We start from the raw sequence: 25,620 nt of genomic DNA, 5'->3' as shown, positions 1-25,620 counted from the left end.
TCAGGATGTAGTTGTGTGTTCACGTAGTTAGTGATTCTGACATGCCCTGCACATTCTTATTGTATTCCATATTATTGCTTATCCCTGGCTAATAGAGTTATGCGTGCTAGGTGCCTTGTATGCTCTCTACTTATATGAGGTAAAAACAATGACTGCAGATGCTGGAAACCAGATTCTGGATTAGTGGTGCTGGAAGAGCACAGCAGTTCAGGCAGCATCCAAGGAGCAGCGAAATCGACATTTCGGGCAAAAGCCCTTCATCAGGAATAAAGACAGTGAGCCTGAAGCGTGGAGAGATAAGCTAGAGGAGGGTGAGGGTGGGGAGAAAGTAGCATAGAGTACAATAGGTGAGTGGGAGAGGGGATGAAGGTGATAGGTCAGGGAGGAGAGGGTGGAGTGGATAGGTGGAAAAGGAGATAGGCAGGTAGGACAAGTCCGGACAAGTCATGGGGACAGTGCTGAGCTGGAAGTTTGGAACTAGGGTGAAGTGGGGGAAAGGGAAATGAGGAAACTGGTGAAGTCCACATTGATGCCCTGGGGTTGAAGTGTTCCGAGGCGGAAGATGAGGCGTTCTTCCTCCAGGTGTCTGGTGGTGAGGGAGCAGCGGTGAAGGAGGCCCAGGACCTCCATGCCCTCGGCAGAATGGGAGGGGGAGTTGAAATGTTGTGCGGGCCACAGGGCGGTGTGGTTGATTGGTGCGGGTGTCCCGGAGACGTTCCCTAAAGCGCTCTGCTAGGAGGCGCCCAGTCTCCCCAATGTAGAGGAGACCGCATCGGGAGCAACGGATACAATAAAATGATATTAGTGGATGTGCAAGTAAAACTTTGATGGATGTGGAAGGCTCCTTTAGGGCCTCGGGTGGAGATGAGGGAGGAAGTGTGGGCGCAGGTTTTACAGTTCCTGCGGTGGCAGGGGAAGGTGCCAGGATGGGAGGGTGGGTTGTAGGGGGGCGTGACCTGACCAGGTAGTCACGGAGGGAACGGTCTTTGCGGAAGGCAGAAAGGGGTGGGGAGGGAAATATATCCCTGGCGGTGAGGTCCATTTGGAGGTGGCGGAAATGTCGGCGGATGATTTGGTTTATGCGAAGGTTGGTAAGGTGGAAGGTGAGCACCAGGGGCGTTCTGTCCTTGTTAGGTTGGAGGGGTGGGGTCTGAGGGCAGAGGTGCGGGATGTGGACGAGATGCATTGGAGGGCATCTTTAACCAAGTGGGAAGGGAAATTGTGGTCTCTAAAGAAGGAGGCCATTTGATGAGTTCTGTGGTGGAACTGGTCCTCCTGGGAGCAGATACGATGGAGGCAGAGGAATTGGGAATTTGGGATGGCATTTTTGCAAGAGGTAGGGTGGGAAGAGGTGTAATCCAGGTAGCTGTGGGAGTCGGTGGGTTTGTAAAAAAATGTCAGTGTCAAGTCAGTCGTCATTAATGGAGATGGAGAGGTCCAGGAAGGGGAGGGAGGTGTCAGAGATGGTCCAGGTAAATTTAAGGTCAGGGTGGAACGTGTTGGTGAAGTTGATGAATTGCTCAACCTCCTCGCGGGAGCACGAGGTGGCCCCAATGCAGTCATCAATGTAGCGGAGGAAGAGGTGGGGAGTGGTGCCGGTGTAATTACGTAAGATCAACTGCTCTACGTAGCCAACAAAGAGACAGGCATAGCTGGGGCCCATACATGTGCCCATGGCTACCCCTTTGGTCTGGAGGAAGTGGAAGAATTCAAAGGAGAAATTGTTACGGGTGAGGACCAGTTCGGCCAAACAAATGAGAGTGTTGGTGGAAGGGTCGTCTGGAGAGGAAAAAACGGAGGGCTTGGGAGGCCCTGATCATGGCGGATGGAGGTGTATAGGGATTGGATATCCATGGTGAAGATGAGGCGCTGGGGGCCGGGGAAACGGACGTCTTGGAGAAGGTGGAGGGCATGGGTAGTGTCTCGAACGTATGTGGGGAGTTCCTGGACTAAGGGGGATAGGACAGTGTCGAGGTAGGTAGAAATGAGTTCAGTGGGGCAGGAGCATGCTGAGACAATGGGTCGGCCAGGGTGGTCAGGCTTGTGGATATATGCCCTAGTGTAACTTCCATGATGTCGTGTTGAAAAGCCTCAAAGTAGAAGCATGAGCTTTTCTTTGAAAAATTACTTGTTTTGAAACACTTGGTTCATCTCTGTATGTCTAAAGATATCAGTGTCTTTATTTGACATCAATTCTATTGTATCTGGCTAGCCTTCTAAAAATAACTCTCCACAATGCTTGCAGTCATGGATCATTTGCTATTTCATTTTGATGTTGGCTGCAGTTGCATAGACCAAAACTCAGACATAACGTGCATCTTCGATATCTATGCCACTTTCTCGCAAGCCTGGTAAAGACATGTTTTTGCGGATTTGATAACATGCTGAGTGCATCTGAAGTACCTGTTTTGTCATGCAATTTCTAACAGACATCAAAGTTATATTCTTGAATTCTTACCAGAAATTGTTATAGTCATGGTGGTACACTCAGCTTGTGCCAAATCATTTCCAATGGTTTGTGGCGAGTTTCTATAATTAATCATGTGTCACATATTAAACATTATGAACCTGATTACCCAGACAAATGCTGCATATTATATCTGAATTGAATTATGCTTTCAATAGATTTGGCCAAGTTATTTTGCAATTATTATTCTGTCATTTTGAAATATGTATTTTCCAGACACATTGAGAAGGGTTTGGCTCTAAGACAGTCTCTTTCCTAAAGTTTAGTACTAAACCACAAGACCATGAAAAGCAGTAACGGGGTAGGCCAATCAACCTCTCAAGCCTGTTCCGCTATTCAATAGAATTATGGCTGATCACTCTTCACATCTATTGCCTTTTCCCCGATACCCTTGAATTTCCGACCACTCAAGAATTTGTTTCAGCCTTAAATATACATAAGGAATCTGCCCCCACAGCTTTCCATGGCAATGAGTTGCAAAGGCACAACCCTCAGATATTCATCCTCAGAGTCTTAAATTGGTACCCCTTTATTCTGAGATTATGCCCTCTGGTTCCACACTCTTCCATGAGGAGAAACATACTCCCAGCATTTACCTTATTAAGCCCCTAAAGATTCTACATATTTCAATGAAATTGTGCCTCTTTCTTCTAAACTCCAATGAGGATAGTCCATTTGTAGCCTTTGCTAAAATAATCCCTCCACACCAAGGACAATCTTAGTGAGCCTTCTCCGAACTGGCTTCAAGGAAATATCCTTTCTGAAACAAGGGAACCAAAACTACTCGCAGTACTACAGGTGTGGTCTCAGCAGCATTTTGTACAGTTGCAATAAGACCTCCCTACTCTTCCCTTCTTCCAACGCCATTGAAATAAGGAGTAATATTCATTCGCCTTCCTGATTAGCTGCTGCACTTGCATTGTAGAACACATTTCTTTGACAATGCCTCAAGTGAATCAAACACATTTTGACAATACTCCTGCCAAAAATGGAATGCTCTTCCATATATGGTCTTAGCAAAGATGTCTTATGTACGGTGCTCGAAGTCAAGAAATCTGAGGCAGCTTTGCTCGTCCTCTTTGTCCTAGGGATTTGGCATGTGCCATATATCTTAGCGTTTCAGTGGATTAACGCGATTTCCTAAATTCTATAGATAGAGCCAAAAAAGCGTTAATCTGGGATTTCTTGCTGTTACAGCAAGCTCTTCATAGCAAGGTGCCATGAGTGTGTAGATTTTAACAGTGCACTTTTGCTTTACCCATCACAATATTACCAGCAGTGTATATACATCCACGAATATCCATTCAATGTAACAGCACTGTTCACCTCCATCGACAAAACCCTAGCCAACCTGTTGGACATATAGAACAGACAACAAGACGGGGAACCTATCAACAAAGACTGCATACTCAAACTACTGGACCTGTGCCTCACAACACTTCACATTCAACAACCAAATATATGAACAAATCAACGGCACACCCATGGGCTCACCCATCTCTGGACTCATAGCAGAAGCTGTAACGCAAAGATTAGAACAAACAGTCTTACCGCAAATTCAACCCAAACTCTGGGTCAGATATGTAAATGACACCTTTGTAATCATTAAAAACACAGAAATAGAAAACACACACCGGGATCATCAACACCACACTCACAGGAATCAGATTCACTCGAAAGGAAGAAAAGGACAACCAACTCCCATTCCTAGACATGATGGTACAGAGAACACCAAACGGAGAATTCACCACAAAGGTATACAGGAAAGCCACACACACAGACCAAGTCCTGAACTACGAAAGCAACCACCCCAACACACACAAAAGAAGTTGCATCAAGACACTGTTCAAAAGGGCCACACTGCAGCACACCAGAACTGCAAAAAAAGAGGAAGAACACCTCTACAATGTATTTGCCAAAAATGGATACCCCTGCAATTTCATCAACAGATGCCTAAGGGAAAGACAACAGAATGAGGACATGCCACAACCCAAAGGATTAGCCACGTTATCATACATCAAGAACATTTCTGAACTGACAGCCAGACTACTACGACCACTAGGACTCATAACAGCACACAAACCAACAGCCACCCTCAGACAACAACTCACCAGAACGAAGGACCCGCACTCATCCACAGATTCTAACAAACACATCGACCTGGACCCAATATACCGGCCACTGCAGCGGATAGCTGGAACCGACAACCAGAAGCAGCAGAGACAAACCACTATAAATGTCAGAGGAAACAACACAGAAGCGCTTCACAGGAGGCTCCCAAGCACTGTGGATGTCACCAAGACAGGGGACAAAAACGTCTGCAACACAAATTCCCAGCTCGGCGAACAGAACCACAACGAGCTACAAAGCTTCTCACAATCCATGAATATCTTCTTTTATTTTTCCCTTAAGTCTATTCATGTGCTCCTGAAAGGAGATCCTTACTGATGGATAAGCTAAAAAGTTAACTTTTGCAAGCAACAGCTTCCACATGATGGAACAAAGGTTGCAATTTCTTCACATTTCTCTGACAAGTAAAGCAGCCAATATGTATGATTTCTTCCCTCAGTTGGAATCACTTAGCTCCTGTAAATTTGGTACTTGATTCCTCTAATTTTGAAAGTGTGTGCAGCCAAATAATGCCATTGTACACCATGCCATTCAATTAAATCTCAAGTTCCTCCTGCATGTGCACACCTCCTTTCTGGAAGTGTCAAATGCCAAAACTGCATCTTCATTTGGTGGTGAAGCTGTCTGAGTATTTTTGTAGGTTGTGGACTGACTCATGTTTATTCTTACTTCTACTGTGGTTCTGGCCATTCATAAAATCACCAACATACAAATGTTGAGTTCCATACACATTGTTAACATTGCTACTGCTGATGCGCTGCGCCCAAAGGGCAAAAATCTTGATGTTTCCATGCAGGATTGATGTAGCTCCATTTTAGTATAAGTGCACTTATAAAATTAACTTTGTAAAATTGGTCATTCATTAATTTGGTATCATAGATGGTCACTCATTGACTTCCAAATGAGTCAGATACACATTCTACAAGATTCTGACTAGCATAACGTTTGCACTCACTTCTGTTTCAACACTGGCTGTATTTATCACTTTTCTTCAGGTATTTGATTTGATAATAGTAAAAACTTACGGTGCCAGATTCACAAAAACTTAGGTGAATGAAGTTGATTTGGAAAGCCTCATGTTAAAATTGAACATTTTCCATACTAAGTTTTCACCCTGATTTGGCTAGCCAATAAGCTCCTGTATGTGCCTGCACTTACACACTTGCACATACCCTGTTGTTGGTGCCAGCATGGTGCACATGCAACCACTGTTACATAGTAACAAAAACCAAATTTCCTAGAGAAACTCAAAAGGTCTGGCAGCATCTCTGCAGAGAAAGCAATGATACCATTTCGGGTCCAGTGATCCTTCTTTAGGAACATTAACTCTCCATAGGTACTGCCAGATCGACCGAGTTTCATCAGCAGTTTGGTTTTATTTCATCCAGCATTCATAGTTTTTCTTTATTTTGGTATTGTACAGTAAACTTGAATCACACCTCCAAATCCAGATTGACTCACTTATGATGGCAAATGTTCTTTAACATTGCTTGCTATGCAAAGATCTTTACTGTTTTGACATGAATGGGGATTGCAGGGCGTAGGAGTCAACTGACCACATCACCGTGGTGCAGGGAGAAGAGAAATGTTGTTATAATTGAGAACTGTACAGTTCGGGGCATAGGCACAGTTTTCTGTGACCAGGATCAAGAGTCCCAAAGGTTGCGTTGCCTACCTGCTGTTTGGGTTTGGGATATCTCATCTGGGCTGCAGAGGAACTTGGAGTGGGAGGGTAAAGATCCAGTGGTCGTGGTCTATATAGGAACAAACGACATAAATAAAACTAGGGCAGAAGTTCTGTTAAGGCAGTATGAACAACCAGGGGCTAAATTAAAAAGCAGAACCAAAAAGGTAGTAATCTCTGGATTACTATCTGAGCAATGAACTAACTGGCACAGGGTCAATACGATTAAGCAAGTGGCTCAAATGATTGGTGTGAGAGAAATGGGTTTGAACTCATGGTACATTGCCACCAGTATTGGGGAAGGCGGCACCTGTTCTGATGGGTTGGTCTTCGTTGGAATAGTGCTGGAACCAGAGACCTAATGAATCGCATAACTAGGGCTTTAAACTAAAAGGGCAGGCGGTTGCGGGGTGTGGTGAGCACAATTCAGTTGTGGGGAAATTAGAAAACCCAAATCAAAGGGCAAAGAGTCCTCGTTAGCGATGTTGCAGATGGTTACCAGACAATAAAAAGGTGAGGGACAGAACAGGTGAATATCTTTGTGCACCAAGGAAGTATACAAAAAAAGTAGGGAAATTTACCAGTGGAACAAATTTAAAAGCTTTATATCTAAATACACAAAGCATTCTGAATAAAATGGATGAACTAATCACGCAGATAGATGTGAACGGGTACAATGTCATTGAGATTATGAAGACATGGTATGACCAGGGATGGGAACTGAATGTCCCATGGTATTCTGTATTTAGGAAGGACAAGCACAAAGGAAAAGGTGGAGAGGCATTGCTGGTTAAAGAGGAAATTAACAAAATAGTGGGAAATGATATTCGCTCTGACAATGTGTGTGGGTTGAGTTGAGAAATACCAAGGGGCAAAAAACAGTGGGTGTCATATACAGACGCCCAAACTGCCGCAGTGATGTTGGGAATGGCATGGAACAGGAAATTATAGATGCATGTGGTAAGAGGGGGGAAATATTGGTGATCACAGGTGATTTTAATCTGCACATAGACTGGGCAAATCAATGCCACAATGCCATACAGGAGGAATTCTTGGAGTATATACAGGATGGATTTCTTGACCAATATGTGGAGGAACCAACTAGAGAACATGCCATCTGTTATTTGTAAACATATGTATTAGCAAACGTTTTTTTTAAAACTTTACAAACATAAATTATTGAAAAATACAAATCAATAACAAATATCAGTATAATAAAAAGAAAAAAAACACAAATTGCAATATAACTACTGTCTACTAACTACTAACCTACTCTATAATACAAAACAAACCCTAACACTGGGCAAAGCAACACCAATAAATAAGTAAATAACAAATAGATCAAAGCAAAGAAAAAACAAAATACAGAACAACTATGCTCAGCACAAAGCTCCCAAAGGAACGGGAGCATTGTATATATACCCGTATTAACTCAGGAGAACCCCTCCAGGGCACAGGGCTTGACAAACCTAACCATCCTAGTTAAACAAACGCCCTAGTTAAGATAACTGACAAATCTATATCCACATAATTAAAGTAGAGCTACCATGTCTTATAAAAATGGTCTGTTGTGTCATGCATCACGTTTGTAAAAACGTCCAAGGGAATGTGCTCCATAATTAATTTCTGTCATCCCAGCAAGCCTGGCGGGTTCTCAGACACCCAGTCATCAGAATATTCTTCCATGCACAGTATGCAAGAATATTAAATAATTGCTTCCCATGCCCATCTAAAGATGGTAAATTCGGTAGACCTAAGGGGAGAGATATCATGTCTACTTTGACTGCAGTCCTCAAAACCCTCCCTATCTCTCCCGCCACAGGGCTCCAATAAACATTGAGCCTGTGGCATGTCCAGATGCAATGGGGAAGAGTACTTACACTTATTTTACATTTGGGGCACACTGAAGATGCCCCTTTTCTAAACTTCGCCAGATAGTCTGGTGCCAGATGAGCCCTGTGCAGAACTTTTAACTGCGTAGCGCATGTCCTATTACAGATGGAGATCTTTTGAGCATTCTCCCATATGTTCTCCCATGTTTCAGAAGAGATCTCCACTCCTAGCTCTTGCTCCCAGACTTCACATAACCAGTTAATACCCTGCCAGGCCCTACCATCAGCAGGCGATAGAGGGCACTAACCTCAAGGGTGCTTGTGGAACATAGCAACAACCTCTCTGTATCGGGCTTTTAGGGCTTAGTGAGAAGCATAATCTTCTTCTGGATGAAATCCCCAACCTTAAAAAAAAGAAAGGATGTCTGTTGGGCAACCCATATTTGCGGCTCAGTTGCTCAAAAGACACCATAACCTCCCCCTCAAACAAGTATCCCAAACTAGAAACTCCTCTCGCTGCCCATAGTTTGAACCCTGAGTCCATCATCCCTGGCGGGAACCCTGGCATGCAAACTATAGGCGTAAATGGCGAAGTCTTGGATAAACAACCCTCACTCTGACGCATCACCCATGCTTTGACTATACTAATGACAATGAGGTTCCAGCCGTGATCCATAACAGTCCTCATCTTATCCATGAGGAACAGGTTAATAAGCGAGCATTTTGCCTAGGAGGCCTCAATATCCCGCCATATTAAGTTTGGATCGTTACCTACCCAATCACAGCAGCAATCTCAATTGATACCTCCTGATGTCTGGGAAATTAACTCCTCCCCCTCTATCAGGCAATTGCAATTTAGGAAGTTTGAAGAGAGGCCGCCCACGATGCCAGACAAAGGAACCAAACCATCCCATAAGCGTTGACCTGGGAAACATTATAGGGAGCATACGCATGGGATAAATAAACGAGGAAGAACATTCATCTTAATGAGAGATATTCGGCCCAACATGAAATTGGAAGAGCCTCCAATCTCTGGAGATCTCACCTAATACTGACGAGCAAGTGAGCAAAGTTAGTCCAAAATAACAGATCAAACTTGGGAGTAATAAAAATGCCTAGGTATCGGAACCCTGCCTGTGACCACTTAAAAGGGAACTTAGGGCTACCTTCAACCTCTGGCACATCCTTAAGGTTGAAAAGTGTGGTGCTGGAAAAGCACAGCAGGCCAGGCAGCATCCGAGGAGCAGGAGAATCGACATTTTGGGCATTCCTAAAGAAGGGCTTATGCGCGAAACGTCGATTCTCCTGCTCCTCGGATGCTGCCTGGCCTGCTGCGCTTTCCAGCACCAGACTTTTCAACTCTGGGGTCCAGCATCTGCAGTCCTCACCTTCGCCTACCACATCCTTAAGATTCCCCAAAGGCATAGCTTCCGATTTTGCAAACTGAATCTTATATCCTGAAATAGCCCCAAATGAATTGATACATTGTATCAAATGGGGTACAGAGGTCATCCGTTTCGATAAAAACAGAAGGACATCATCCGCATACAGTGTAATCTTGTGTCTCCTCGATCCCACTTCCGGAACGGTTATGTGGACGTTCTGACGAATGGCCTCTGCCTGCGGCTCTATTACCAATGTAAACAATGAAGGTGAGAGGGAGCAGCCTTGCTGACTACCCCTACCAATCCTACAATTCCCAGACTTCACCCTGTTGGTGATGACCGCGGCCAGAGGGTGGCAATATAAAACCTCCACCCACCTAGCAAAGACCCCACCCAACCCAAACTGTTCTAAGACATAAAAAATATACGGCCATTCCACCCAGTCAAATGCTTTCTCTGCATCTAAGGAAATCACCAACCCCTGAATCGATCGTTGTTGGCAAACTTGGACCATATTCTGCAACCTTCTATTATTATTAGAGGACCTATGGTCCCTTATATAGGCTGCCTGGTCCTCTATAACAATATGGGGCAACACCTTTTCCAATCTCAGCACCAGGATCTTGGCCAGAATCTTGAAATCTGAATTTAATAGAGAGATGGGCTTGTATGAGGCACAATCCTCAGGAACCTTCTCCTTCTTAAGAATTAAGGAAATATTAGCTTCTCTCAAAGATGGTGGTAGGCATTCATGCATATAGGATTGATTGTACATCTCCAACATCGGCCCTGACAGAATCCCTATAAACTCCTTATAAAACTCACCCAGGAGATCATCAGAGCCAGGCGCTTTCCCACTCTGAAGCTGCCTCCTGTATTTCGTGAACTGTCAAGGGGGCATTAAGGAGAGAGGCCTGTTCCAAGGTTACCCCAGGGAGCTCCAGGTTCTTAAAAAAAGGCTTCCATTTCAGTCCTCCTGTCCTCACAACCTTCAGACCGATACAATTCAGAGTAAAAGCTCTGAAAAGCCTCATTAATCTTTTTAGCATCATATGTAAGAACCCCGGCGCTGTCTCCAATTGCAGTAATGGATTGGGGAGCATGCTTTTTCCTAGTCAGGTACGCTAAATACTTCCCTGGCCTATCCCCATATTCGAACAGCCTTTGTCTAGCAAAAGCAAGTTCTTTCTTTGCATTTTGTGTCAGTATTGAATTCAAGGCAGCCCGGAGAGCCGTGATCCGCTGTAGCTTAGTCATCGGAGGCCGCTCAAAAATGTGCCGTCTTGGCAGCTTTCAACCGCGTCTTAGGTAGACGCTGTTGTTCCTCCTTCTGTCATTTCCGGCTAGCCGAATAGGAAATAGCTAATCCCCTAGCAAAGGCCTTAGCGATCTCCAATAGCATAGATGGACTACTAGCCATACCTGAGTTGATGGTCAAGAATTCCTGAAACTCCTTCAAAAAGTATTCCACAAATTTGGAATCCTTGTCCAAACGCCAGTGCTACAAACCTAGCCCTTCACCTCCAAATATACCGCCTCGTGATCAGAGATAGCTTTATTCCCAATTTTACAACCCATAATCGAATCCAGAAGGGCCGAGGGAGCCAGAAAGAGATCAATCCACATGTGATGTTTATGTATGTTTGAAAAAAAGGTGAAGTCCCTGCTGGTAGGGTGAAGACATCTCCAAATATCCACTGGCCCCAATTCCTCGCATAAGTCAACCATCTGCTTGGCCTGTGAAGAAATAGTTGGGGGCCCACAAGGCATCCTTTCCACTGTCAGATCCAAAAGACAATTAAAATCCCCCCCTATAATAATATGCCATGTTCCAAGGGCATTCAGCTTAGAGAAAGCACTAATCAAAACATTGAGGGGATGTGCTGGAGAATGGTAGACATTTAAAATGCCATATTCCTCCCCATGTATCAGGGCTTTAAGTATTCCAAACCGTCCCGCTCATCTTTCACCTGCTCTAATAATGTGAATGGAAGATTTTTCTGAACAAGTACCGCCACTCCTCTACTTTTAGTAGTAAAGGATGAAGAGAGTACCTGGTCATAACCCCCCTGTTGTAACTTCACGTGTTCCCCATCATCAAGATGGATTTCCTGCAACAAAGCGATATCAACCCTTTCCCCCTTAAAGCCAGAGAGCACTTTTTTCCTTTTAACAGGCAAATGACTTCCCTTAATGTTCCAGGTCCATCATTAACAAGACACTTACCAATATCCCCTTTCAGAGACCCTTGAACCCCTAGGAGGGAGAACCCTGCTTACAAAGCACCGAGCACAAGTAAATAAAGACTCAGAACTATATATACAAAAAATACTCTATCATAACTATTAACAACTATTACTACAAAAAAAACTACAAAGAAAACCAACTAGAAAACCTTGAATGGAAGACTCCCCCCCCTTGCCCATAGGGGGCACTCACTCTACGCTCCCCTCCTTCAAACCCAGTCTGTGCCCCAGCCTTGGGCCAGAAAAAAACAAACTAGGATATGATCCTTAAATCAACAGAAAAAAAGACAGTAAAGATGAGCACTCCACCCATCCCTGGCTTCATGTCACCCCTACTTGTGACTAAAAGAGAAACAGAACAAAAAAAAAGGGAGGACAACGAAGAACATCCACAAAATTTCCCATCAGAAAATCCAGTTATTAAAAAAAGGAACTTATTCCAAGGTTTCTCCCTCACTTCCTAAAAAAAGAAATTATTAGGGAGAAAGGAATAAAATAAAAAGGGAAAACATGGGGAAAGAAGGAAAAGAGAACAAATATTAACCGTATTCTTCAGGCCTATCCATCTATTTTAAAGTGTCTACAAAGTTTTTAGCTTTATTCGCTGAGTCAAATGTATAAACTGAGTCCTCGTGGCTGAAACGGAGCACTGTGGGGTATCTCATGGAGTACTGGATGCCCAGGTTCCTCAGCCTCTTTTTAACTTCATCGATGGACTTCTTCTTTCGAATTAAAGCTGCAGAGAAATCCTGGAAAAACAATATTGGACCCCTTGTACAGCAGTGTCTGCAGACCATTTCCCACTAATCTAGAAGCATCTATTGCTTTTTGTTTGTCCTTCTGAGTGAGGGTGCACTAGGGCCAGGCAGGGGCGCTGCACTAGCCCTAAACCATGCACTGTAAACCCGATAAGCCCTTTCAACCTGCAGCCTGCTGACCTCGATGTGATGGCCCAAAACTTCGGCAGCCAGCTTTTAAAAAAGCTGTCTGGCTGCTCACCTTAAGGGAGCCCGACAATTCAGAGATTTACTTCCGACCTCGATTTTCGTCGATATGGTCTCTCAAGGCCCGCACCTCTCGCTCCAGCGCGTGGATCAGACTGAATGAGGACTCCATCACAGCTTCCTAGGCTTTAGTTCGACCCTCAACCTCCTCCATCCACTCCCCGATGCCCTGGATCTGCTGTTGATTCTTCTGCAGCATGAATGCGATAGGTTGGATCTGAACACTAATCTCCCCGCTGATCTCAATCACAGCCCCAACTTTCAAGGTAAGTCTCTCCATCACTGCAGCCAATTCCTGAGTGTCTGTCAGGTCCCCGGGGGGGGGGGTTCTGGAGAGGCTGCTGCTGCTGTCTCTGGTATGCCTGGTGCTGCAGGGGAGTGTCCTTCCTGCTGCTGATTGCTCGCTCCATTTCTCTTTGACATCCTTCCCACTCCCAAATATTAACAAATGTGTTCTGTAAGGTTTTAAACTAATAATTCCATCACATATGTTAGCCAGGGAGGGCAGAAAACACCAGTATGCCTTGGCTGTTAGGCAAAGCTGTCTACAGCAATTCTACAGAATCGCTGCCATCTTGCCGAGTCCCAGAACACGCCACCTTAGACTGGTTACTGTGTAATGAGAAGGGAATCATTTCCAATCTAGCTGTGCAAGACACCTTGGGATAAGCAACCATAAAATGATAGAATTTTTTTTAAATCATGGTGGACAATGAAATAGTTAGTTCAGAGGCTAGGGTGCTGAACCTTATTAAAGGAAACTATGAAGGTATGATAGATTGGGGAGAGTTACTTAAAAGGAATGACAGTGGACAAGCAATGGAAAACATTCAAGGAACACATTGGCGGGGGGGGGGAATCTGCAACAACTGTTTATTCCTGTCCGGCACAAAAGCAAAATGGGTAAGAGGGCCAATCTATGGGTTAAAGGAAATTAGAGATTGTATTTGATCTAAGGAAGAAGCATACAGATTGGCCAAGAAAAACAATAGGTCTGAGGATCAACAGCAGCTTAAAATTCAGCAAAGAAGGACCATGGGATTGATTAAGAAGGGGAAAATACAGTATGAAAGTAAGCTTGCAGGAACACAAAGACTGACACTAAAGAGTTTCTATAGGTATGTGAAAAGAAAGAGTAGTGAAGACAAATGGAGATCGCCTACAAACAGAAACGGGGGAATGTATAACAGGGGACAAAGATATGGTTGAACAACTGAATACATATTTTGGCTCTGTCTTCACAAAAGAGGACATAAATCAGATACCATAAATAATGGAGAATGCAAGATTTAGTGAGAGTAAAAAACTGAGGGGCATCAATAATAGTAGAGAATTGGTAGTGGGAAAATTTAGGGGATTGAAGGTGGATAAATCCCCAGGGTCTGATTTTCTACATTCCAGAGCTTTTAAGGAAAAGGCTGTAGAAATAGTGGATGCATTGGTGGTCATCTTTCCAGAATCCTGAAGAATCACTGCAAATTGGAGAATAGCTAATGTTACTCCAATATTCAAAAAAGAGGTAGAGAGAAACCAGGGAATTATAGACCAGTAAGCCCATCAGTAGTAGGAAAGATTCTCAAACCCATTATCAAGAAACCTTATAGCAGGACCTTATCTTGAACGCAGTGGCAAAATCAGACAGTTATCATGGATCTAAGGGGAAATCATGCTTGACAAATCTGTTGGAATTCTATGAAGATGCAACTAGTAGAGTTGACAAGGGGGAGCCAGTCAACATGGTATATTTGGACTTTCAGAAAGCTTTTCACAAAGTCCCGCATAAGAGATTATTGTGCAAGATTAAATCACATGAGTTATGTGGTGGTGGTGGTGGGTGGGGAAGAAAGAGATCTATTGAGACGGTAAAGAAAAATGGTTGGCAGAGAGGAAACAAAGAATACGAATAATTGCATTCTTTTCAAATTGGCAGGCAGTAGCTAGTGGGGTACCACAGGGATTGGTGCTAGGACCCCAGATATTCACAATGTATGTATTAATAACGGAGATGAAAAATGTAACATCTCAAGGCTTTCAATGGTATCAAGTTGGGTGGGAGGGTGAACTATGATAAGGATACAAAGATCATTCAGCAGAATCTGAACAGATTGACAGAGTGGGCAAATCAATGGCAGATGCAACATAATTTGGATAAACACACGGTTATTTACTTTGGAAATAAAAAACAAAAAAGGCAGATTACTACCTGAATGGCTGTTAATTAGGAGAAGGGAGTGTGCAGTGGGACCTGGGCACCCTTGTGCACCAGTTGCTGAAGGCAGGTATGCAGGTGCAGCAGGCAGTAAAGAGGGCAAATGATATACCGGCCTTCATTGAGAATGGTTGAGTACAGGAGCAGGGATGTGTTGTTGCAGTTACACAGGGACTTGGTGAGGCCACACCGAGAATATTGTGTGCAGTTTTGGTCTCCTTTTCTGGGGAAAGATGCTCTCGCTCTCAAGGGAGTGCAGCAAAGGATTACCATGCTGATTCCAGGGATGGTGGGACTGTTTTATGAGGAGAGATTGACAAGGTTAAGATTGTCTGAATTCCAGTGAAAACAAATAAGGGGAGGGGGAATAAAAGAGTGGGGGAATGTCTCACAGACCTATAAAAATCTAACAGGACCAAACAAGCTAGATACAAAGAGGATGTTCCCGACAGTGGGTACATTAGGAAACAGGGGTCACAGTCTAAGGATTCGGGGTGGACCATTAGAATTTGAATCCATGCAGTGTAGAAACAGATCCTTCAGCCCAACAAGTCCACACCAACCCTCAGAAGAATAATCCAACCAGAACCATTCCCTGAACCTATTACTCTACATTTACCCTAACTAATGCACCTAGCCTACACATCACTGAACACTACGGGCAATTTAGCATAATCAAGTCACCTAACCTGCGTATCTTTGGATTGTGGGAGGAAACTGGAGAACCCAGAGGAAACCCACGCAAACAAGGGGTGAATGCGTAAACTCCACAAAGGCAGTCGCGCGAGGCTGGACTCGAACCTGGGTCCCTAGCACGGAGAGACAGCAGTGCTAACCGCTGAGCCACTGTGCCGCCTCATTTAGAATGAAGATGAGGAGATTTCTTCAGCGAAGGTGTGCTCGGTCTGTGAAATTCATTGCCACAGGAATTAGTTGATGCCAAAACATTGACTGTATTCAAGGGGCAGCTAGATATAGCACTTCGTGGGCGGCACGGTGGCACAGTGGTTAGCACTGCTGCCTCACAGCGCCAGAGACCTGGGTTCAATTCCCGACTCAGGCGACTGACTGTGGGGAGTTTGCACATTCTCCCGTTCCTGCGTGGGCTTCTTCCAGGTGCTCCGGTTTCCTCCCACAGTCCAAAAATGGGCAGGTTAGGTGAATTGGCCATGCTAAATTGCCCGTAGTGTGAGGTGTAGGGGAATGGGTCTGGGTGGGTGTGCTTCGGCGGGTCGGTGTGGACTTGTTGGGCCGAAGGGCCTGTTTCCACACTGTAAGTAATCTAATCTAATCTAATACTTGCAGCTAATAGGACCACAGGTTATGGGGAGAATGCAGAATTAGGATATTGAGTTGGACGTTCAGCCATGATCGTGATAAATGGTAGAGCAGGTTCCATAAGTTCCGAATGGCCTCCTCCTATGTTTCTATCTTGGAACACAAAACAACTTTATGGTAGGTGCAGTAATGTATACAGTACTTACTACTCAGCTTACAGAGTTGCTTCCTGGCCCTAGCTAGCACAGCAACGCTGATAGCTGCACTGCACTTACTGTTTGCAGATATTATTGTGCAGCAACAGTGGAATAATATTTCCTGTCATCTTTTAAAAGTTGTGACACAGACAGTTATTCCTCAAGAGTTCTTTTTAGACTATCTTGATCAGTGTTGAAACCTTCACCAGCTGAGTTACCCATTCAGACATCTCCAAGAACTCATCCTTGCCCTGGTCACAACGTTGCAAATGAATTAAGACACAGAAGCAGAAATTAGGCCATTCAACCCATTGAGCCTGCTCTGCCATTCAATCACAGCTGATAAGTTTCTCAACCCCATTCTCCCACTGTCTCCCCTTGACAATCAAGAACCTATTTATCTCTCTCTTAAACATACTCAATGACCTGGCCTCCACGACCTTCTGTGGTAATGAATTCCATAGATTCCACTGATCAATTGATTTTTGTAGCTTCTGTCTGCAAGCCATCTGCTCCAAATGAAGTCTGAAATTAATTTTTGCATAAAATGGATCACTAGCGCCCTTCTGATCCTCAGCTAGGCCCAAACTATTGGCCCTGTGAATCCTTCATTTCCAAGTCCCCTCATATTTCAATCAAATTGCTTAAAATTCTGCTCAACTCCAACTGATAATTTTATCCTGACCAACCTTTCTGCAGAAAAAAACTCACCCATTCAAGGTATTATTTGGTAAACCTGCTCCAAATTGCCTCTAACATATTTACAGCATTCCTCAAATGGAGAATATTCTACACAGAAAACAAAATGTGTTTTGATCAATGCCCTTTATAACTGAATAACAACGTCCCTACCTTTGGGGCTCAGAAGTCATATTGCACTCAATATTAACCATGTTTCTCTCTCCACAAGTGCACCAGACTTGTTCAGTTTGTGCATCTCTATGTCTGGCACCCTTCTTCTGTATTCAATTCCCCTTTGCAATAAAAAGTAACATTCTATTAACTTTCCTGATTTCTTGCTGTACCTGCATGTTGACTTTTTGTGATTTTGCCTGCATCTCAGAGCTCTGCAATCTCTCACCATTTCGATACCAATTTCAGCTTTGCACATAATATAATGCATGTCAGATCTTTGCCCATTCTTTGCAGCCTTATCACTCAAGCTAATTTCCTACCGATCACTACATCGGCAGCGAATTTAGCAACTCTGCTTTTAGTCTCTTAATCAAAAGAATACAAATTTTAAGTTGAAGCCAATCCCTACAGCACAGCAACCATTTCATCTTCACAACTAGAAAATGACCAATTTATATCCACCATTTAGTTCACTAATCTTCTAGTTAGCTCACTAATCTTCTAGTTATGTCAGTGTATTACCCCATTATAATAAAGATTATTGTGAAAAATAAAATCTGACGTGGCACCTCATCAAGACCTTCTGGAAATTTAGGTTCAATACATCCACTGGTTCCCCTTTAACCACCATACATTTACTTCAAAAGAATAGCAATATATTAAATATATGGGGGCAGCCTTTTTTCTCTGATGGGTCACTCCCATGACTGGATTTTCCTGAGCAATTTTGAGATTTGGGGCAAATCTACATGCACATTCAAGCATTGTTTTCACTGTTCCATGATACTCTAATCTATTTCTTTGTCACCCAAGAACATGTTTTCCTTCCCATAGCAATTACCTCTAAGTACAGGCAATGCAACACCTGCCCATTTATCTCCTTCTTACATCCAGAAGCTCAAAATACTCCTTTTAGATGAAACTGCTCTTTAGAATTTGTTTTATTTCATATACTAAATTCACCATTGACTACTACATTGAAGAAGCAAAACAAAATTAGTGAACATCTTGCTTCAGTCTATAAGCCTTAAACTTTGGGCCACATGCCATTTTAATTCTCTGTCTCACATATTTAGTGCTTACTTTCCTATACTTTTCAAATGAAACTCAAGGAACACCATTTTATTTAGTCGTCTTAGACACTTCACAACTTTGACTCATTTCAAAAATTCAAATCATAACTGGTAGGCCCATTTTCCTAATAATTATTTTGTAACTCATTTACAATCATCTGCCTTCCACCTCATCTCACACCCTTTAACCTTTTCATCCTTTTTCTTTCTCTAATCGTATTTTCTTAAATTTAATTTTACTAGCTGCATCAAGCATTCAATTTAGTGAAAAGGCAACAAAGTAAACAGTACTGTTCAATCCCAACTCTTGAAAACCATTCAAATACAATTAAATACTCTCATTTCCTCCAAATCTTTAGGATGACTATCAAAACAGAATAATGTACAGCTTCAAAATAAAGTTGTGCACAACAGATCAAAACATTTTGATTCGCAAGTATTTTCCTCCAAGTTTCCATTTTTTCCAAAAGTTTCCCATATCACATCTGCCAATAAGAATAAGGAGGGTACAAGGCATCTGTATCCAGTTATGAATGGTGGCACTCAAATGAAACAACTAATTTGAGAGGCAGCTCCACAAACATCTCCATCCTCCATTAAAAGGTACAGCCCAGCAAAAAACAGGATGAAGCATTTTCAATGGTCTGCTATGAACTGCAAATAATGCATCCCAGCCTCAACAAGAGGTAGACAGTCTTGAGGAAATTCAATTCACTCCACATGATATCAAAAAACAGCTAAATGCATTAGACAAGAAAAGCTATGGTGCTAAAGACCTGTGCTGCAGGACTTGCTAAACTCCTAACCAACCTACTCCCATATAGCTATATTACTGGCACCAGAGTGTAAAAATTACCCAGTTACATCCTGTCCACAACACAGCAGAACAAATGCAACATTGTCAATCAGCCATTCTCTCAGTCTTCCGCACAGTGATGCAATGGGTCACTGACACTGCTACGAAGAGGCACCTAGGTCACCCATAACACGATCAATGCTTAGAGTTCTGATAGGACCACTTGTTTCATTAGACCTCATTATAACCTTAATCCTAATATGAACAAGATAGATACATTCCAGAGATGAGGAGCAACTTATTGCCCTGAGCATCAAGGATACTCAGCAGAACTGAAGCTAATAGGAATCAGGGGAACTGTCCACTGTCATACAAAAAGATATGGACAACATTCAGGTTTGGACTAATGATTAACAAGTATCTACACTTGAGATTTTTGGACTATTAAGCAAGCTTATAGAATTTTAAATTTCGTTTTTAATCAATTTGATGATTCAGTTTCTTGAGTACTTTTCAAGATGAATTAAAATGCGATCACCAACACTGACTAAGTTACCAAGTTTCAACACTCTTTCATGAAAGAACAAATCTAAAAACATATCAAGAAATTGCAATTTGGACATTCTAACCTTATACAATGGCATACAATGTTCACCATTGATTTTTGCCCCAGCAATTAGTGTTCTGAAAATAAATTTTCATGATTCACTAACCATTAGCAACTTTTCTTGCCCACCCCAATCCTTTACTTTTAATTCCATTCCAAATTAGAGATTTATGAAATTTTGTTGAACTATTTTATGGTTGTTTTGTCCATATCTACTAATCAAAGAGAGAAAACCTCAAGGTGAAGTCTCATTTTAACGTGGGTAACTTACCACTTTCGTCTGAGTATTTAACTCCACTACTTCATCATCTTCTTCTATAAAGTTTTGTTCAATTCAGCCATGTTACAGAATTCGCGCGTTTTGAGAAGATTTGCAGCTCAGGTTGAGGTTCTGGATGTCGGTTTGCTCGCTGAGCTGGAAGGTTCATTTTCAGACATTGCGTCACCATACTAGGTAACATCAGTGAGCCTCTGAATGAAGCACTGGTGGTATGGCCTGCTTTTTATTTATGTATTTAAGTTTCCTTGGGTTGGTGATGAGCCCAACCCATTCCTGAAGAAGGGCTCATGGCCGAAACGTCGATTCTCCTGCTCCTTGGATGCTGCCTGACCTGCTGTGCTTTTCCAGCAACACATTTTCACGTCTATTTTGTGGCTAGTTGATGTTCATGTATCCTGGTGGCTAGTTTTCTGTTTGTCTAATATAGTGTTTGTTACAGTTCTTGCACGGTTTTTGTAAATGACATTAGTTTTGCCTGTTGTCTGTGTGGGGTCTTTCAAATTCATTAGCTGCTGTTTTAGTGTGTTGGTGGGTTTGTGGGCTACCTTGATGACCACAGTCCGCCGATTTCTCAGCAACAAACCCAAATAAGCAGTCAAAACACGCCCAGAAACCCTAGTCATGCTCCCCTGCAAAGACATCTCAGAAATGACAGCCAGACTACTCAGACCTCTTGGGATGATGGTAGCCCAGAAACCCAGCAACACACTAAAACAGCATCTAAAGAAATTGGAAGACTCTATACAGAAAAGCAAAACTAATGTCATTTACAAAATACCTTGCAAGAACTGTAACAAATACTACATTGGACAAACAGGCAGAAAACTAGCCACCAGCATACATGAATATCAAATAGCCACAAAAAGACATGACCCACTCTCACTAGTATCCTAACATACAGATGAGGAAGGACACCACTTCAACTGGGACAACACATCCATCCGAGGACAAGCCAAACAAAGCCACGTGCGAAAATTCCTAGATGCATAGCATTCCATCCGAAAGTCTAATCAACATACACTCGACTCGGATCCCATATACTACCTCCTGCGAAAAAGAACAGGAAATGACATCACCACAGGAAATGACATCACCAACCCAAGGAAAACCCAAACACAAAGCAGGCCATACCACCAGTGCTTCATCTAGAGGCTCACTGATGAAGTTACCTAGTATGCTGATGAAACGTCTGAAAACGGACCGTCCTCCAGCTCAGCGAGCAAACCTACATCCATGTTACAGAATCATTGTTGTTTTTGTTTTAGACTTTATCCAACAAATTGGTTTATATGAAGGAAAAATGCCTGAAGCGTATTCTGTGGCCTCAGTGATGCAAATTAAATTAGAACAACAACATTGTTTGAGTTTAACAATCAAATACCCTTGAGGTGCCTCTTTATAGTTCATATAGCTCTGTTGATAAGTTTGAGATTGGAAATTGTGTAAATGATCAGATGATCTCGGTTTGATTTCCAATACAGCTACCTGACTGGGTGTAATATTCTGGGAACCAACGGTTTAGTGAATCCAAGTAAATTGTCCATCGGATAGTAGTCATTTGCTAACTTACATTCTTTAAGATTTCCATCAGACTTATGAAATGCAAGCTATTGGTTTAAGAACCATTTACAGTATTACATGTGGAGTAAATCCTTCTTGCATTTTTATATATGATTAAAGATAAACAGCAAGTAGTTTGATTAAGCACCATACCATTTAGCATCTTAAACGGCCAGAGCAAGTAACTTATCAGACTTTAATGTTGCACTAATTCAATAAATGCTTATTTATTTGCTCATCTGATGCACTATTCCCTAACTGGACAAACAGGTGGCTGTTCCCAAGACTCTGCCAACATTTCTAGAGCCAGCTGCAAGGTGTGCTCCATTTTTCATTTCCACAGGGAATTGCCCAAATCATGTCTTGGGGCTTCAATCAGCAGCTGCATTTCATTGCACAGCTGAAATTTTGAGCTGTCATTTAATAATTTATGGATGAAAATCCATCTTATGACACATTTTGCCAGAAAGCGTGCATGTGGAAAACGTTGTGTAATTTACTTGTCATTGCAACTTGCCAAGGTTGAATCAATGTCATAACAGCAAATCCTGTTCATATTCTATACTACAGATGACTGGTCACATCATTAGAACAATAAAATTTCTGACATGTTTTCTTAAACTACAGATGGAGGTGGTTGACACAATTCATTATTCATTGCCTTAAGTGTATTCAATCAGTTCAATTATCATGGATTTGTTTAATTCCAATATTTTAATTATTTCACTAAGAACTTTTCAATGAATTTGTACAGTTTGTTTTATTTAACGTACTGTGCGGTATTATGGAACTGTGGCACATAAATTAATACTTGCCAACACCCCATGCTTGAATCAAGTTAGAAGTCACACGACACCAGGTTATAGTCTAACAGGTTTATTTGAAATCATAAGCTTTGGACCATTGCTCCTTAATCAGGTGAAGCATCACTTCATCTGACAAAGGAGTAGCGCTCTGAAAGCTCGTGATTTCAAATAAAGCTGTTAGACTATAACTTGGTGTCATGAGAGTTCTGACTTTGTACACCCCAGTCCAACACCAGCACCTCCACATCATGACCCAAGTTAGGAGGTGAAGCTAAGTGAAGACATGTCCCAAACAGAAATGTCAAACACAGGCTGTGGGGGCCTAATGCAGTATTCTAAAGCTTGGCCGAGGCTACATTTACCCAAACATTATTTGAATATAGTGGGCTAAAAATAGGTATCCATTTTGCTGTTTTGTGTGTGTAAAATTAGCTAATTAGATACAAGTCTCTCCCACTGCCCCAGTTTTGAATGCACAAATAAACCCTAATTCGTTTTAAACCTAACTTTGCCATAGAACTTTAAATTGGATTTCACAAGCAAAGTTTCGGGAAGCACACCACTGCAAGTTTTTAAGAAAGGGAAAGTGATCTTTCTAAAAATCAACTGTTAAGCACTGGAGAACGATAAAAGTAATTCAATTCAATCTGTCCTTTGTTCAAGACAATTGTCAAACAGGCTACAGACTGTCAAAGAGGTAAAAACAATAACTGCAGATGCCGGAAACCAGATTCTGGATCAGTGGTGCTGGAAGAGCACAGCAATTCAGGCAGCATCCAACGAGCAGTGAAATCGACGTTTCGGGCAAAAGCCCTTCATCAGGAATAAAGGCAGAGAGTGTACTCTATGCTACTCTCTCCCCACCCCCACCTTCCCCTAGCTTATCTCTCCACGTTTCAGGCTCTCTGCCTTTATTCCTGATGAAGGGCTTTTGCCCGAAATGTCAATTTCGCTGCTCGTTGGATGCTGCCTGAATTGCTGTGCTCTTCCAGCACCACTGATACAGACTGTCAAAGACTGAGTTGGTGTAACAGATTCAGTGTTAAATCTCATCGTGGTGGCCTTTTAAGTGAGGTGCTTCCCAAGTTATGGGAAAGTACTCAACTTACTTGAACTGGCTGAATTGCTCAAAGCTGGCATGGATTTGATGGGCTAAATAACCTCCTCTGGAGTAACCAGTTGATGATTTCAGTCCCCAGTTTCCTCTCCTGGTCTAACTCAGCTAAATATCTTTTATTCTCCTGTGCCTCCAATTCTCTTTTACATTTCTCAAATCTCATGGCTTCCCAGTCTCCAATCTCGTTAAGCCATCTCAGAATCTTGTTTATACTACTTCATTTCTCTCCCGATACCCTTCATCCAGTGTCCTACCTTGTCACCCTGTTCCTTCAATCCTGTACACTTGATGATTCTTATCTCTTACCTTTACTATCCAGTCATTCCTCTTTTTCACTGTGGGCCTGTAGGAATGAGGAATGGGTGCTGTGAGAAATAACATTTAAAAGAAGACAATTTTGTTATGGGCTATTAAGTGCAGGACACAATAAATATATGATTCAGCCATCTGCTCAAAAGTGTGGGGAATTGACAAATCATCTCTGTCCCATTTTCTACACCTCACGATGGCAGTTCTAGAGTGGTATTGTGCATGCTATGCAATCTAAGGAAACAAATAACAGGAAACTTATAACTTTTAACAAAAAAAATTACCCATTTTTCTCTAGTGCAAGGACTTTGAGCAACTTTAAATTCTTCCCACCTCACCCACTTATCCTTACTTAATTTTCCATCTGGCCTAACAGTTCTGCAGCTGAGAAGATAATTTGAAATCAGAAAAGTAGCTTGATGTTGTGCACACATCTTGTCTGTTAATAATAACAACAATGCACATTAATTAAAACAGTAGAAGCAAAAAGGTGCACGATATCATCTATGTGCAACTCATCAACACAGTTCTTTTTAGGAACTGAACATCTGAGGACTTAAACTTATTCACTTATGGTACTGAAGTTCAACTCACAAGAGAAATGAGGAATGAAAACTGACAAACTGTTGAGTTTCCTGCAGGACCAATAAAAACTTTTAAGTGGGTGGTCCTTCGTGCCCATAATAGAAGCATCTGTCACAATCTGACATCATCATACTTATAAATGAAATAGGAAAGAAAACAGAAGTTTATAGATTTTTTTAATCAAATGGGTCAAAGAGCCCGTCTCCATGCTGTAGGACTCTGTGACCTCCGGAGCAGATGGGACCGCAACCTGGGCCTCTGGATCCTGACATAAGGACTACCACTGCATCACAAAAGCCCCAACATGACACTGACATTTTGAAAACAATCTGTTTAGATATATTGTGACAAACTTCTGGAGCAGGTGGGACCCAAACCCATGCATCCTAGCCCAGAGATAGGGTCAATACCACTATACCATAAAAGCCCAACTTGGCTTTTTTTTTAATTCAACCTACTTTTCTAATCAACCTGTTCAGAGATGTTATTATCCACATCTGGAGTAGGTGAGTCTTCAACCCAGACCTCCTGGCGCAGAGGTCAGAACAATTAGCAATATCTGAATTCCCAACTCACTGCAAATGAGAAGTGGCTAACATAATATTTCTGCTGATATAAGCTGAAATTGCTCAATTTGCTGATCTAGCGGTTTTCTTTAAAACAAATTCACATGTGAATTCACGGCAGGGTATGTCAGATTTTCAGTTGATTTCACTTGACTTTTACTATTAAAACTTGCAGTATGCTGTTCCATATGAATATCTGTTAATGCAATAGAATGTTTATATATTTACGTCAGTTGTACTATTTTCTAAAGATTAAGTTTGCGAGTTGATTAATGCCCCATTGCACAAGTTGGGCACAATTTAAACTGACCATGTAGTAGTGCAGGACCATTTTCTTTCAGGTGCATGTGAAAAATCTCAGGTGCTATTTAAACAAGTATGCCATGCCCTTTATTTATCCCTCAACCAACATTCCATTTATTATTTATCGTATGAGGGATTTTACTGCACACATTAGTTGCGGGTTTACCCTACCTAACTGCACAGACCTTGTTCCAAAATCACATCACTGACTTTCAAATGATTTTGTATATCCTAAGGTCATTAAAGATATATATAGTTATGCATAGTTTTGATCGTGTATTTATTCATCTCCGAATTGAATAATTTTCCCTTGGTCCTCTAACACTAAACA

At 42.3% G+C, this 25,620-nt stretch overlaps 1 protein-coding gene across 2 annotated transcripts in view; it reads right to left on the bottom strand.

Moving 5' to 3' along the window:
* Window positions 1–25,620, bottom strand: part of LOC122564402 (oxysterol-binding protein-related protein 10-like) — a 256,567-nt gene that overhangs the window by 227,241 nt on the left and 3,706 nt on the right. The window lies entirely within an intron of this gene.

Source organism: Chiloscyllium plagiosum, chromosome 29 (genome assembly GCF_004010195.1).
Source record: "Chiloscyllium plagiosum isolate BGI_BamShark_2017 chromosome 29, ASM401019v2, whole genome shotgun sequence".
Lineage (NCBI taxonomy): Eukaryota > Metazoa > Chordata > Chondrichthyes > Orectolobiformes > Hemiscylliidae > Chiloscyllium > Chiloscyllium plagiosum.
This window is presented reverse-complemented; position numbering and strand designations above follow the sequence as displayed.